Source organism: Trachypithecus francoisi, unplaced genomic scaffold, assembly GCF_009764315.1.
Source record: "Trachypithecus francoisi isolate TF-2019V2 unplaced genomic scaffold, Tfra_2.0 Lachesis_group0, whole genome shotgun sequence".
In the NCBI taxonomy this organism is placed as follows: Eukaryota; Metazoa; Chordata; class Mammalia; order Primates; family Cercopithecidae; genus Trachypithecus; species Trachypithecus francoisi.
Genome location: NW_022681453.1, coordinates 155,300,463 through 155,317,506, shown reverse-complemented (window position 1 = coordinate 155,317,506; position 17,044 = coordinate 155,300,463). Strand labels below are relative to the sequence as shown.

General features: G+C 44.6%; 1 protein-coding gene across 3 annotated transcripts in view; it reads right to left on the bottom strand.

The window, feature by feature from the left end:
• Positions 1–17,044, bottom strand: part of PIK3CB (phosphatidylinositol-4,5-bisphosphate 3-kinase catalytic subunit beta) — a 186,307-nt gene that overhangs the window by 132,013 nt on the left and 37,250 nt on the right. For 2 of the 3 annotated variants that reach the window (XM_033212501.1, XM_033212502.1), the window contains exon 2: positions 14,094–14,198. The exons of the other annotated variant lie outside the window; for it this stretch is intronic. The gene's annotated coding sequence lies outside the window, so the exon portion shown is untranslated. The remainder of the gene's footprint in view (positions 1–14,093; positions 14,199–17,044) is intronic. 3 annotated transcript variants of the gene reach the window in all.

The window sequence follows — 17,044 nt, the reverse complement described above, 5'->3', positions numbered from 1 at the left end:
GGCTCAAGCCTGTAATCCCAGCACTTTGGGAGGCCGAGACGGGCGGATCACGAGGTCAGGAGATCGAGACCATCCTGGTTAATACGGTGAAACCCTGTCTCTACTTAAAAATACAAAAAACTAGCCGGGCGACGAGGCGGGCGCCTGTAGTCCCAGCTACTCGGGAGGCTGAGGCAGGAGAATGGCGTAAACCCGGGAGGCGGAGCTTGCAGTGAGCTGAGATCCGGCCACTGCACTCCAGCCTGGGTGGCAGAGCAAGACTCCGTCTCAAAAAAAAAAAAAAAAAAAAAAAAAGAAGTGGCCATGTACTAAGTTCTTTCCAGTGGAATGTTGAGTGGAAATGACCTGTGTTACTTCAGGTTAGGGCTTTTAAGAAAGTTGGTGTGACACTTACACCTTCTCTTTCCTCTTCCACTGGTCTTAGTGGAATAGGGGATGACAGAGTCACAAGATGGAAGAAACCACTTGAAAGAGAACCACCTACCGAAGAGGGCCATCCAACTTAACTGTTCCATGAGTGAGAAATAAATGTCTATTCAGTTTGGACCATTATTCATTTTTGGTCTATTACAGCAATTTGGCCTTCACTAATTTAGTCAAACACATAGTCTAGGTAGCTGCAAGGCCATGATTAAAACCCACATATCCGGCCGGGCGCGGTGGCTCAAGCCTGTAATCCCAGCACTTTGGGAGGCCGAGACGGGCGGATCACGAGGTCAGGAGATCGAGACCATCCTGGCTAACACGGTGAAGCCCCGTCTCTACTAAAAAATACAAAAAAAAACTAGCCGGGCGAGGTGGTGGGTGCCTGTAGTCCCAGCTACTCAGGAGGCTGAGGCAGGAGAATGGCGTAAACCCGGGAGGCGGAGCTTGCAGTGAGCTGAGATCCGGCCACTGCACTCCAGCCTGGGCGACAGAGCGAGACTCCGTCTCAAAAAAAAAAAAAAAACCACATATCCTCCCTCAGTCAGTCCAACATCACTGTGTTTTCCTTATCACCCTTCATCCAAACAGAAAGCAGAATTATGAAGAGCAGTGGGGGATATCATTAGTGAGGCTACCATTATGACACCAGTGAATCATTCACTCCTGCTGAAGCTCAACAACTTTTATCCTTGTTCATTACTCTGCACAATGCATTTCAGAATCTCCTGGCAGAAATGAACATATCGACAGCTCTCCTCTTCCTCTGTCATCTTCTGATGAGAATTATTTTATTTTCAGAAACAAATGAATAGGTTAAAACATGTTAAACTGAGGCAGATAAAGTCAAGAGGTTTTTTTTTTTTTTGAGACAGGGTCCCACTCTGCCACCCAGGCTGGAATGCAGTGGTATAATCATGGTTCACTGCATCATCGACCTCTGGAGTTCAAATGATCCTCCTATCTCAGCCTCCCAAGTAGCTGGGATTACAGGTGCATAGCACCCACCTAATTTTTTCATTTTCTGTAGAGACAAGATCTCACTATGTTGCCCAGGCTGGTCTCAAACTCCTGAGCTCAAGTGATTCCCACCCCGCCGGCCTTGGTCTCCCAAAGTGCTGGGAATACAGGCTTGAGCCACCATGGTCCGTGAGAGTGATATTTTAACAGAGACAGTGTAAGACAAGAAATCAGCTAGGCAAGGAAAGAAAGACTATATGCAAAGACCTGAGAAACCTTAAGCATTTATGGAATTCAACAAGCAGAGAACAGGGGCAGAATGGTACTGGGGAGGCTGGCTATATGCAGATCCTGGTAGGTCAAATTAAGGTGTTGTTCTTTATGCAAAAGAACAGTAGATCCAATGAAGAATGCTAAACATATGGTATAATATTCTAGGAAAATGCTTATCTGGGCCAGGCACAGTGGCTCACGCCTGTAATCCCAACACTTTGGGAGGCAGGTAGATTACCTGAGGTCAGGAGTTTGAGACCAGACTGACCAACATGGTGAAACCCCATCTCTACTAAAACTGCAAAAATTAGCTGGGTGCGGTGGCATGTGCCTGTAATTCCAGCTACTTGGGAAGCTGAGTGGAGAGAATCACTTGAACCTGGGAAGCAGAAGTTGCAATGAGCTAAGATCACATCATTGCACTCCAGCCGGGCAACAGAGAGAGACTCTGTATCAAAAAACAAAAAAGGAAAATGCTTATCTGAGGATATGATATTCACATGAATGTTTAAGGTGAAAGTTTTCATAGTAGCAAAAAACTAGGCATAATCTTGATGTACATTAATAGATCAATAAATAATATTAGTTTACAATAGGAAAAATGAATAAAATACAGCTACATACATCACCATTAATGAACCTCACCAACGTTAAAAGAAACAAAAGAATACATACAGCATGACCACATTTACTGGAGTACACAAAGCAAGAATCCATCTCAAATAAATAAAATAAAATAAAAGTTGGCTGCTGCTTCCTCATCTTCCTCAGGTCCCTTCACAGTGTTAAAGAAAATAGTCTCTCCTGGGTGCTCAGAAGCAGCAGAAAGAGAGCTCCAAAGGTTGCTTTAAAAATCTTTCCTTACAAAAATTACAGATTTGTAGTCATGAACTATATATAATAATCTCCATTCACTAATAATCCTTAAAACTTTGAATAAAAAATTTAGGTCCTTTTTGAAAATAATGTGATTTGTCTATTTAATTTTTTTTTTTTTTTTTTTTTAAGATGGAGTCTCCCTCTTGTTGCCCAGACTAGAGTGCAATGACACGATCTTGGCTCACTGCAATCTCTACCTCCCAGGTTCAAGCCTCAGCCTCCTGAGTAGCTGGGATTACACCACCATGGCCGGCTAATTTTTTATATTTTTAGTAGAGATGGGGTTTCACCATGTTGGCCAGGCTGGTCTCGAACTCCTGATCTCAGGTGATCCACCCACCTCGGCCTCCCAAAGTGCTGGGATTACAGGAGCAAGCCACTGCACCCGGCCTCTATTTAAATTTTAAATATTATAAGTTTTATAAAATTATACTTAAAATGTATTCTGTTATGCATAAAACTGGTAATCCTCCACATAAAACTGTATGTAATAACATATGTGACTATTTAACATGGTTTAAAAAACAGTATTGAGATCAACAAGACAGCCATTTATATTGCCCTTTATGTACTACTTCCTCTATCATGTGGCAGTCAAAAGGCTAAGTGAAATGCTTGCAGCAAAGAAAACAGTTTTGAAAGGTCATGCTATGCAGACAGCCAGAATTTCTTTCACAATATCCTTACTGTCTATGGCAGACTGCATGACAATCTGACCACAGTTATTTTCTGTGTAAAAGTAAAAAGCACACCATGTTATCAAAGGACTAGAAACAGTTAAGCACTCAACAATATCATCTTTATGAACATTTTTTCTAACTGCATAAACATCCATACATATTAATGAAAAAGAACCTTGAGGCAAAGACAATGAATTGGAGAAAGAGGAACTTGGAAAAACTGGAAGGCAAGTTTAAACTATACCACTCTGTTTACTCATAGTGTTCACATAAGAAGCTCCTATAGCCAGGCGTGGTGGCAGGTGCTTGTAATCCCAGTTACTCAGGAGGCTGAAGCAGGAGAATTGCTTGAACCCAGGAGGCAGATGTTGCGGTAAGCCGAGATCGCACCACCGCACTCCAGCCTGGGCGACAGAGCGAGACTCCGTCTCAAAAAAAAAAAAAAGAAGAAGAAGAAGAAAAAAGTAGTTCCTAAAGGAAAACTTTTCAAATTAAGACACATCATTTACCAAGAAAAAAGCCTAATTATAACAATATTGAAGACATTAAGATCATCTCTCAAAATTTCCATTATCTTAATGACAATTGCACACAAGGTGCAAAGCTTCAAAAACCTCTCTGTGGCAGCTGTAATCCCATCACATTTTTTCCCTTTAATAGCTTTTACTGGTTTATCATTCATCTGAATAGGGAACATATTTTTCCAACAGTTAAGGTAGTACGCAATCAATCAGTAAACACCAAAGTGAAAATTTCTCTGGCTCCTTGTAAAATTTCCAAACAGGAGGTTAACAAGTGTATTCTTTTTTTAAAAAAAAAAGAAAAGAAAGAAAGAAAGAAAAAGAAAAGAAAAAAATCTAGTTTGTTCAATTGCTGTCCTATCCTAAAAGATCAAATTCATGCCTACACACAGCCAAGTAACATAGACACAGTCTCTTAAGCTTATGGCAAAGCATACTTAAGATTTTTTAGGGCCCCAGCATTTTAATTCCTGTGAGAATCTCTCACTAAAATTTAACTAGAAGACAACTTTCTTTCTTTTTTTTTATTTTTGAGACACGATCTTGCTCTGTCACCCAGGCTGGAGTGTAGTGGTGCGATCTTGGCTCACTACAACTTCCGCCTCCCAGGTTCTTCTGCCTCAGCCTCCCAAGTAGCTGGGACTACAGGCATGCACCAGTACACCTGGCTAATTTTTGTATTTTTAGTGGAGATGGGGTTTCGCCATGTTGGCCAGGTTGGTCTCTAACTCCTGACCTCAGGTGGTCTGTCCGCCTCAGCCTCCCAAAGTACTGGGATTACAGGTGTGAGCCACCACGCCTGACCGAAGACAACTTTCTTTACTAATTTTGACCTTGTAGCAGAGCATAAGAATTTGTGCTACTTCTAAAACTACTAGAAAACAGTGTATGATAAACATTCTTTTAAGGAAATAAACCTAAAACATTCCATTATTCAATGGCGTAAACCCGGGAGGCGGAGCTTGCAGTGAGCCGAGATCGCGCCACTGCACTCCAGCCTGGGCGACAGAGCGAGACTCCGTCTCAAAAAAAAAAAAAAAAAAAAATTCCATTATTCAAAACCACAACTATATTACTGGCTGGGCACGGTGGCTCATGCCTGTAATCCCAGCACTTTGGAAGACCGAAGCAGGCAGATCACCTAAGATCAGGAGTCTGAGACCAGCCTGGCCAACATGGCAAAACCCTGTCTTTACTAAAAATACAAAAATTAGCGAGGCCTGGTGGCACACACCTGTAATCCCAGCTACTTGGGAAGCTGAGGCAGGATAATCACTTAAACCCGGGAGACTGAGGTTGCAGTGAGCCAAGATCATGACACTGCATTCAAGCCTGGGTGACAGAGCGAGACTTTGTCTCAAAAAATATATATATTTTTTTTTTAATAAAACTAAACCCAGGCAAGGCTGTGGAGAAACTGGAACTCTTGTGTATTGCCGGTGGAAATATAAAATGGTATAGCCAGTGTGGAAGACAGCAGGATTGTTCCTCAAAAAATTAAAGCATATGGCGGGTTGTGATGGCTCATGCCTGTAATCCCAGCATGATATTGTTGAGTGCCTACTGTTTCTGGTCCGTTGGAGGCCAAGGCAGGCAGATAGCTTGAGCCAGGTGTTCAAGATCAGCCTGGGCAACGTGGCAAAACACCGTCTCTACTAAAAATACAAAAAATTAGCCAGGTGTGATGGTAGGCACCTGTAGTCTCAGCTACTCAGGAAGCTGAGGTGGGAGGATCACTTGTGCATGGGAGGTGGAGGTTGCAGTGAACTATGATTACACCACTATACTCTAGCCTGGTTGACAGAGTGAGACCCTATCTCAAAAAAAACAAAAAGAAAAATTAAAGCATATGATCCAATATGATCTAATAATCCCACTTCTGGTGATGTATGCAAAAGAAATGAAAGCAGGGATTCACTCAGATTTCTACACCAGTGCTCACAGCAGCATTGGTCACAATAGCCAAAAGGTAGAAACAGCACCAGTGTCACCATCAACAGAGGCATAGACAAAAAAATATGGTGTGAACATACAATAGAATATTATTCGGCCTTTTTTTTTTTGAGACAAAGTCTCTCTCTGTTGCCAGGCTGGAGTACAGTGGCATGATCTCAGCTCACTGCAACCTCCACCTCCTGGGTTTAGGAGATTATCCTCACTCAGTCTCCTGAATAGCAGGGACTATAGGCGCAGGCCACCACACCCAGCTAACTTCCATATTTTTAGTAGAGACGGGGTTTCACCATGTTGGTCAGGCTGGTCTCGAACTCCTGACCTCGTGATCCACCTGCCTTGGCCTCCCAAAGTGCTGGGATTACAGGCGTAAGCCACCAGGCCCAGCCTATTCAGCCTTTAAAAGGAATGAAATTCTACTACATACTACAATATGCATGAACCTTAAAAACATAATGCCAAGTGTAATAAGTCAGAAACAAAAAGACAAATATTGTATGATTCCACTTACACAAGGCACCTGAAGCAGAGTAGTCTAATTCACAGAGACAGAAAATAGAACAGTGGTTTCTCAGGAACGAAAGAAGAGGGGGCAATGAGAACTTATTATTTAAAGGGTATGGAGTTTTGGTTAGGGATGATGACAAAGTTCTGGAGATGGGCAGGGGTGATATACTTTTGTGAATGTACTTAATGCCACTGAATTATACACTTAAAAGTGGTTACATTTTCCCCAAGTGCAGTGACTCACACCTATAATCCTAGCATTTTGTGAGGACAAGGTGGGCAGATTGCTTGAGCTCAGGAGTTCGAGGCCAGCCTGAGAAACAGGGCAAAACCCGGTCCTCATTTAAAAAAAAAAAAAGCAAAATGGTAAATGTTATATTGTGTGTACTTCACCTTTTTTTTTTTTTTTTCCCAAAAAAAACCCTGAGGCCAGGCACAGTGGTTCATGCCTGTAAGCCCAGCACCTTGGGGGGCCAAAGCCAGCGGATCACAAGGTCAGGAGATGGAGACCATCCCAGCTAACGCAGTGAAACCCCATCTCTACTAAAAAAAAAAAAAAAAATAGCCAGGCATGGTGGCAGGCGCCTGTAGTCCCAGCTACTTGGGAGGCTGAGGCAGGACAATGGTGCAAACCCATGAAGCAGAGCTTGCAGTGAGCTGAGATCACGCCACTGCACTCCAGCCTGAGCGACAGAGCGAGACTCCATCTCAAAAAGAAAAAAAGAAAAAACTCTGAGTCCCAGCTACTCAGGAGGCAGGAGAATCACTTGAACCTGTGAGGCAGAGGTTGTAGTAAGCCGAGATCACACCACTGCACTCCAGCCTGGGCAACAGAGTGAGATTCCTCCTCAAAAACAAAACAAAACGAAAAACCTGAAGCCAAATAAACTTGTCCATTATGCACTTACAGGCCCTCTGTGCCTCCAACTCACGTTTTTCTACTCTTCCTACCTCCTTGCGGTGTTCAAAAATCTGTTTTATGGTACACCCTCTTCTCTCATCTTCACTTTCAGATACTTCAAACATCTGACCTCATGGTTGATGTTCTTTTTTTGAGACGTCTCGCTCTGTCACCCAGGCTAGAGTGCAGTGGTGCAATCTCGGCTCACTGCAACCTCCACCTCTCAGGCTCAAGCAATCCTCCAGGCTCAAGCAATCCTCCAGCCTCAGTCTCTCGAGTAGCTGGGACTACAGGCATGCACCGCCACGCCCAACTAATTTTTACATTTTTTGTGGAGATGGGGTTTTGCCATGTTGCCCAGACTGGTCTGGAACTCAAGCGATCTGCCCACCTCAGCCTCCCCAACTGTTGGGATTACAGGCGTGAGCCACTGCACCTGGCGGCCTCACAGTTCTTTAGCCTCAAGTTATACCTCTCAGCCACAGCTTGACCTTTCACCTCCCACCTCACTCCTGGATCTGCAGCTCCACCATCACACAGAAGAAAATCCAAAGGCCTGACTCTGGTCTACAACCTGACTCAAGCCTCTACCACATTCACTATGATGATGTCAGCTCCTACTACCTCCACCCTCACTTCAGTGCAGTCCCACTGGCCCTCTTGCAGCTCATAAAACACATCAAGCACGTCCAGCCTTGAACACTTTGTATTTAAGTTCCTTCAGTCTAAAATGCCCTCCCCACCCTATCCAAAATACCCAGAGGGCCTGCTCCCTCACTTCATTTAGAGCTGTCAACTTGGCCGGGCGCGGTGGCTCAAGCCTGTAATCCCAGCACTTTGGGAGGCCGAGACGGGCGGATCACGAGGTCAGGAGTTTGAGACCACCCTGGCTAACACGGTGAAACCCCGTCTCTACTAAAAAAATACAAAAAACTAGCCAGGCGAGGTGGCGGGCGCCTGTAGTCCCAGCTACTCGGGAGGCTGAGGCAGGAGAATGGCGTAAACCCGGGAGGCGGAGCTTGCAGTGAGCTGAGATCCGGCCACTGCACTCCAGCCCGGGCGACAGAGCAAGACTCCGTCTCAAAAAAAAAAAAAAAAAAAAAAAAAGAGCTGTCAACTCAAATGTCACCTAATCAGAGAGGTCTTCCCTAACTTCACCTTAGTAAACATACCCCTCCTTCATCAATGTCTACCTTTCCCTAATATATTTCCATACCTTCATGACAATAGCAAACAAGGCATAAATCTTCAAACTAGCACTTATCACCACCCAACATATTATATAGTAGGCCCTCCATATCTGTGTGTTCTGTATCAGTGGGTGCCACATCCGTGAATTCAACCAACTATGAATTGAAAATATTGGATGGGGGCCAGGCGTGGTGGTGCATGCCTGTAATCCCAGCTACTGTGGAGGCTGAGGCAGGAGAATCGCTTGAACCAGGGAGGTGGAAGTTGCAGTGAGCTGAGATTGTGTCACTGCACTCCAGCCTGGGCAACAAAGTGAGTGAGACTCCGTCTCAAAATTTTTTTTTTTTTTTTTTTTGAGACGGAGTCTTACTCTGTCACCCAGGCTGGAGTGCAGTGGCCAGATCTCAGCTCACTGCAAGCTCCGCCTCCCGGGTTTACGCCATTCTCCTGCCTCAGCCTCCCAAGTAGCTGGGACTACAAGCGCCCGCCACCTCGCCCGGCTAGTTTTTTTTTGTATTTTTTTTAGTAGAGACGGGGTTTCACCGTGTTAGCCAGGATGGTCTCGATCTCCTGACCTCGTGATCCGCCCGTCTCGGCCTCCCAAAGTGCTGGGATTACAGGCTTGAGCCACCGCGCCCGGCCAAAAATTTTTTTAAAAAAAGAAAATATTGGATCCGGTAATGGTTCTGTTGTGCCTGTACTAAACATGTACAGACTTTTTTCTATTGTCATTATTCCCTAAATAATACAGTAACACCTATTCATAAGGCATTTACACTGTATTAGGTATTACAATTTTTTTTCATTTTCCAGGTTACCATTGAGATAATTTTTGTTTTTTTGAGATGGAGTCTCGCTCTGTTGCCCAGGCTGAAGTGCAGCAGTGGGATCTGGGCTCACTGCAGCCTCGGCCTCCTGGGCTCAAGCAGTCCTCCCACTTCAGCCTCCCAAGTAAGCAGGACTGCAGGCATTCGCCACCATGCCTGGCTAATTATAGGTGTGAGCCACTGTACTCAGCTTGCTTGTAGTTTAAATATTGAAGAGAGTGATTACGTTTTTACTCAGAAGAGGTAAGAGGTTTGACTCAGATCAAAGACACAGGTAAAGGGTTTAGCTCTTACCAGAGTAGCAATCTTTCTGCTTAGAAACTAGAGGACTGGAAGAGAGGATATACCAAGGAATTTTTAGGCAAAGAGGAAGAAGCTGTAGGAGTTCTTTTCTCCTTCTCTTTCTCTCTCCCTCCCCTCCATCAGGGTCATACCTCTGTTGCCCAGACTGGAGTGCAGTGGCGCAAGTATAGCTTGCTGCAACCTTGAACTCCAGGGCTCGTGAAATCTTTCCGCTTCAGCTTCCTGAGTAGGCAATACTGCAGGTGTGTGCCACCACACCCAGCTAAGTGTAGGATTTCCTATCTTACTTCTTTAATAATGTAGGGATTGAGGTTATCTATTCGGCATATAGTTAATTAGTGGTGAGGCTGGGATCCTGGGAGAAGAAAGCATTTAGGAAAAACATTGTAGGGCAGCTACCAAATTCACCAAATATTTACTGACCACCTGCATTGTGCCAGACACTCTTGTAGACAAGATTAGTGTCTTTGTGGAGCTAATCACTGGAGTGAACAAAAACAATACCAAATTGTAATGTGATATGAAAAGAATTAAAATATGGCAGTTGATAGTGACTGGTTGTCTTCTTCTGAGGAGGTGACATTAAGATCTGAAAGACAAGAATTTAGTCAAGCTAAAAGAAAATCAAGCTATGTAAGTTTAAACCTCGCCAGGCATGGTGGCTCCTGCCTGCAATCCTAGCACTTTGGGAGGCCAAGGTGGGCGGATCACGTGAGGTCAGGAGTTTGAGATCACCCTGCCAACATGGTGAAACCCCGTCTCTACTAAAAATACAAAAATTAGGCCGGGCGCGGTGGCTCAAGCCTGTAATCCCAGCACTTTGGGAGGCCGAGACGGGCGGATCACGAGGTCAGGAGATCGAGACCATCCTGGCTAACACGGTGAAACCCCGTCTCTGCTGAAGGATACAAAAAACTAGCCGGGCGACGAGGCGGGCGCCTGTAGTCCCAGCTATTCGGGAGGCTGAGGCGGGAGAATGGCATGGACCCGGAGGGCGGAGCTTGCAGTGAGCTGAGATCTGGCCACTGCACTCCAGCCTGGGTGGCAGAGCAAGACTCCGTCTCAAAAAAAAAAAAAAAATACAAAAATTAGCCGACCATGACGGCACATGCCTATAATCCCAGCTACTTGGGAGACTGAGGCAGGAGAACTGCTTGAATCTGGGAAGCACAGGTTGCAGTGAGCCGAGATCGCACCACTGCACTCTAGCCCGGGCATCACAGCAAGACTCTGTCTCAAAAAAAAAGTTTAAACCTCAAGGTGGAAATGAGCTGATTGTGATTGAGGAATGGAAAGAATTTCAGTGTTTCTGCAATAAGGTGAATGAGGATCATAGTGTCATGAGATGAGATTAAAGAATTTGACCGGGCACAGTGGCTCACATCTGTAATCCCAGCACTTTGGAAGCCAAAGCAGGAGGATCGCTTGAGGCTGGGAGTTTGAAACCCACCTGAGCAACATAGTGAGACCCCATCTCTTAAAAAAATTTCAGGCCGGGCGCGGTGGCTAAAGCCTGTAATCCCAGCACTTTGGGAGGCCAAGACGGGCGGATCACGAGGTCAGGAGATCGAGACCATCCTGGCTAACACAGTGAAACCCCGTCTCTACTAAAAAATACAAAAATTTAGCCGGGCGAGCTGGCGGGCGCCTGTAGTCCCAGCTACTCTGGAGGCTGAGGCAGGAGAATGGCGGGAACCCGGGAGGCGGAGCTTGCAGTGAGCTGAGATCCGGCCACTGCACTCCAGCCTGGGCGACAGAGCGAGACTCCGTCTCAAAAAAAAAAAAAAAAAAAAAAATTCATATTGAAGGAGGCAGAGCCAGGCCACATAGTATTCTGTGGCTATGGTAAGGTGTTTAGACTCTAAGTCTTTTGAGTTTTTTGTTTGTTTGTTTGTTTGTTTGTTTTAGACGGAGTTTCACTCTTGTTGCCCAGGCTGGAATGCAATGCCGCGATCTCAGCTTACTGAAACCTCTGCCCCCCAGGTTCAAGTGATTCTTCTGCCTCAGCCTCCTAAGTAGCTAGGATTACAGGCACCCACCACCATGCCCAGCTAATTTTTTGTATTATTAGTAAAGATCAGGTTTCACCGTATTGGCCAGACTGGTCTCTAACTCCAGACCTTAGGTGATCCACCTGCCTTGGCCTTCCCAAAGTGCTGGGATTACAGGCGTGAGCCACCGCACCCGGCATCTTGTGAGTTGTTTTTTGTTTTGTTTTGTTTTTAAAGATGGAGTCTCGCTCTGTCTCCCAAGCTAGAGTGCAGTGGTGCGATCTCGGCTCACTGCAAGCTCCGTCTCCCAGGTTCACGCCATTCTCCTGCCTCTGCCTTCCATGTAGCTGGGACCACAGGCGCCCGCCACCACGCCCAGCCAATTTTTGTATGTTGTTTAGTAGAGATGGCGTTTCACCATGTTAGCCAGGAGGGTCTCGATCTCCTGACCTCGTGATCCGCCCGCCTCGGCCTCCCAAAGTGCTGGGATTACAGGCATAAGCCACCATGCCCGGCCATCTTGTAAGTTTTTAAGCATAAAAGTGATATGATATGATATATGCCTTAGAGTTCTCTGTTTTATTGAAGATGAATTACAGGTGCAGAATAGAAGCACAAAGGTCAATTAAGAGGCTGTTGCAACTGACCAGGCCAGAGACGACAGTGGAGAAACTTAATATGATTGCTGAGCAATAGTAAAGGCCTAGTTTGAGATAAGCTAGCATGACATGGCAGGCAGTATGAATTTAGCTAGCATAAACTTTTACGTGAACATGAGAAATTTGACACTGGTAGTTGAAATAACTGTCTATGAGATGCAGGATTGATAAAGGGGATGCATCAAGGCACTGGAGGCCATTATATATTGAATACATATTTACTGAGCATCTACTAATATACCAAGAACTCTGCTACCTGCTAGGGTTACAACAGTGAACAAAAACAGAGGTCCATTTCTCATGGAGTTGATATTCTAATGAGGACAGAGAAGATAAACAATAAATATATAGTCACCTGTGGTATCTGTGGGGAATTGTTTCCAGGACCCTGTGGATACCAAAATCCAGAAATGCTCAAGTTCCTGATATAAAATTGTATAGTCTTTGCATACAACCTATGCATACCTTCTTGTATACTTTAAATCACCTCTTGCTGGGTGAGCATGGTGGCTCACACCTGCAATCCCATCAGGAGGCTGAGGCAGGAGGATCACTTGAGCCCAGAAGTGATCGCATCACTGGACTCCAGCCTGAGTGATAGACTGAGACCCCACTTTCTTAAAAAAAAATTATCTCGGCCGGGCTCACGCCTGTAATTCCAGCACTTTGGGAGGCCAAGGCGGGTAGATCACCTGAGGTCAGGAGTTCGAGACCAGCCTGGCCAACGTGGTAAAACCCCGTCTCTACTAAAAATACAAAATTAGCCGAGCATAGTGGTGGCCGCCTGTAATCCCAGCTACTTGGGAGGCTGAGGCAGGAGAATCACTTGAACCCGGGAGGTTGAGGTTGCAGTGTGCCAAGGTTACGGTACAGCACTCCAGCCTGGGTGACAGAGCACAAGACTCTGTCTTTAAAAAAAAAAAAAGGCCCCGCGCAGTGGCCCATGCCTGTAATCCCAGCACTTTGGGAGGCTGAGGCGGGCAGATCACCTGAGGTCAGCAGGTCGAGATCAGCCTGGCCAACATGGTGAAACCCCGTCTCTACTAAAAATACAAAAATTAGCCGGGCATGATGGCACATGCCTATAATCCCAGCTACTCGGGAGGCTGAGGCTGGAGAATCACTTGAACATGGGAGGCAGAGGATGCAGTGAGCCGAGATCACGCCACTGCACTCCAGCCTATGTGACAGAGCGAGACTGTCTCAAAAAAATAAAAATAAAAATAACTGGGCATTAATTGATCTATAGGAGATTTGAACCAGATATATGGTTACCCTAACTATAACTCCAGTGCTTAAGGAAGTGATGGCTACAGCTATATTACATACGGGTTTAATAAATAAATTAGCTGAAATATTCAGATTTTATCACCTCCTCTTTACTCTTCACTCCATTGCAAGCTGATTTTCAGCCATAAACAGCCTCCTGAAATGGCCCCTGCTAGGATCATCAATTAATTCCTAAATGCCAAATCCAAAAGTTTCTTCAGTTTTCAACTAACCTGCCTAAAGAGCTTTCAACACTACTGACCCTCCTCTCTGCTTCATGAAGCGCTGTTCTTAACTCTGTAGGAAACATAATCCTCCACAACAGACTATCTTTAAACAAGACCCAGCATCCCCCCACTCCCACTTCCTACTATATAGGTTAACTAAAAGAGTTATAATCTGCTGGGAGCTGTGGCTCATGCCTGTAATCCCAGCACTTTGGGAGGCCGAGGTGGGCGGATCACCTGAGGTCAGGAGTTCAAGACCAGCCTGGCCAACAAGGTGAAACCCCATCTCTACTAAAAGTACAAAAAAAATTTGCCAGGCATTGTGGCATGTGCCTGTAATCCCAGCTACTCAGGAAGCTGAGGCAGGAGAATTGCTTGAAACCAGGCGGCAGAGGTTGCAGTGAGCCGAGATTATACCATCGCACTTTAGCCTGGGCAACACAGCAAGACTCCAACCCAAAAAAAAAAAAAAAAGATTTATACTCTAACCAATATATAAATAAGTACAAATACAAAATTGGATACTTACCTAAGAATGATCACCCCCATTTCAGTCTTTTAGGAAAACAGATGGCATTACTTATTTTTTAAAAGTGACGTTTTCATGGAAGACTTTTTCCAGTTAAAACATACACTACAAAAAAGGTTGAAGACAAAAGTATTAATCTAAATGGGCTAAATTAAGTCAGGTTAATTTTATTACTTATATATGTAATCGCTTGTTAATGCTACACTTTTTAAAATATGTAGGTTGAAGATCTAAAAGAGGTTGAAGATCTTTGCTCTCAGATTTTGGCCATTTTCTTACTGGATTGGATTTTTCTAATTATTAGGCTTTATATATTCAGGACCAGGACAGACAACAGAATTTGCAGAGCACAGTGCAAAATAAAAACGTGAGGCCTTTTCACCAAGATGGCAACAAAGAGAAAAAGGAAGCCCTGCCCCTCCCAAAGCTAAAGCCAAAACAAAGGCTTCAAAAGCCAAAACCACACTGCTGAAAGATATCTGCATGCTACCCACCTTCAGGCTGCCCCAAGACGCTGCAGCCAAAATATCCTAGGAAGAGCACTTTCAAGAAAAACAGGCTTAACCCTGACCAATGAGAAGACGGAAGACCACACCACACTTGCATTAGTTGTGTATGTCAAAGCCAACAAGCGCCAGATCAAACAAGCTGTGAAGAAGCTCTAGGATACTGACATGGCCCAGGTCAACACAGGATCGGGTCTGACAGAGAGAAGGCATATGTTCAACAGATTCCTGACTATGATGCTTTGGATGTTGCCAACAAAACTGGAATAACTTAAACTGAGTTCAGCCGGCAAATTCCAAATATAAACTTTTCACCATAAAAACATTTTAAAATAAGTAAATAAAAATGTTGGGCTACTTTTTCAAAAATTAAGAATTTCAAGACAGTGACAGCTTACCAATAAACTAAGCACAGGGACCATCTAAATGAGGGGTCCTGCGTGACCGCACAGATTGCACAACCAGGAAGCCAGCCCTGGTTAGAACACTAATTCCCTATTACATATACTACCATTATTTTTCCGAAAATGTGCGGCATGTTTTCACTTTCTTTAAGGTGTCTTTTGATGAAGAGGAATTTTTTAAATGAAAGGAACATTATAAAACAAATTTCAGAACAATTTCAAAGTACATTAAGCTGATTGTTTTTCCAAAAGTAAGAAAATTGGTGAACTCAAAAATAACAAACTTGTTTATTCAGGATGTTGATAGCGGGGGAGACTATGTATGTGTGGGTATGGTTATGACTGTGTAGGGTAATAGGTGTATGTGAAAACTCTCTGTACCCCTGCTCAACTTTGCTGTGAACCTAAAACTACTCCTAAAAATAAAATCCAGGATCAGGAGTGGAAGCATGTGCCTGTGATCCAGTTACTCAGAGGCCAAGGTAGAAAGATCACTTGAATCCAGGAGGCCCAGGCGGCAGTGAACCAAGATCGCACCACTGCACTCCAGCCTGGGCAACAGAAATAGACCCTGTCTCCAAAAAAAAGAAAGAAAGAAAGAAAAGAAAAAAATCCTATATACTCTATGGAAAGACTGTCTGTGTAAATCTCTATTCTTAAGTGAAAAACACACTGTGCAAGGGGGAAGGTGGGAAAACCAATTTGCGAAATACCAGCTATAATATGCTGCCTTTGAGATTGGTGGATTGTAGGGTAAAGATAGAAAGAAACAAGAATCTGTAGTTATTTATTTATTTATCTGTTTTGGTTTTTGTTTTTGTTTTTGAGACAGTCTGTTGCCCACGTTGGAGTGTGGTGGCACAATAGCGGCTCACTGCACCCTAGACCTTTCCGGCCTCAGATGATCCTCCGCTTCAGCCTCCCAAGTAGCTGGGACTACAGAGGTGCACCACCACGCTCGGCTAATTTTTGTATTTTTTGTAGAGACGGTTTCACCACATTGCCCAGACTGGTCTTGAACTCCTGGGATCAAGTGATCCGCCTGCCTCGGCCTCCCAAAGTTCTGAGATTACATGCCCAAGCCACTGTACCTGGCCAGAATCTCTATTTTTTGTTTTTTTGTTGTTGTTGTTGTTGTTGTTGTTTTGTTTGTTTTTTTGAGACAGAGTCTCACTCTGTCACCCAGGCTGGAGTACAGTGGCGCCATCTTGGCTCACTGCAAGCTCCGCCTCCCGGGTTCACACCATTCTCCTGCCTCAGCCTCCCGAGTAGCTGGGACTACAGGTGCCTGCCACCACACCCAGCTAAGTTTTTGTATTTTCAGTAGAGACGGGGTTTCACCATGTTAGCCAGGATGGTCTTGATCTCCTGAACTCATGATTTGCCCGCCTTGGCCTCCCAAAGTGCTGGGATTACAGGTGTGAACCACCGTGCCTTTTTTTTTTTTTTTTTTTTTGAGACGGAGTCTAACTCTGTTGCCCATGCAGGAGTACAGTGGCGTGATCTCGGCTCCTGCAACCTCTGCCTCCCAGGTTCAAGCGATTCTCCTGTCTCAGTCTCCCAAGTAGCTGGGATTACAGGCACGCAACACCAAGCCTGGCTAATTTTTGTATTTTTAGTAAAGACAGGTTTTCACCATGTTGGTCAGGCTGGTCTTGAACTCCTGACCTCGTGATCCACCCACCTCGGCCTCCCAAAGTGCTGGGATTACAGGCGTGAGCCACTGCACTGGGCCCAGAATCTGCATTTTTATTGTCTTTATTTATATAAAGAAACTCTAGAAGGTTACATGAGAAACTGAACAATAGTTTCCTGGGTGGGGTGGAGTGTTGGAGGAATGGTGTGAATAGAAACAGGGCTGCTGAGGGATATAGGTGGGAAAGAGATTTTCCAGTGTTTTTTTGTATTTAGAAGTATTTATAACTCCAGGATAATCTATTACTACAATACACAGATTAGTAAATAAATGAACCAAAATAGGGCCTAAATACCATCAATACACACAATAACAGGACCTATTCTTTTACCATCTCTGGAACTA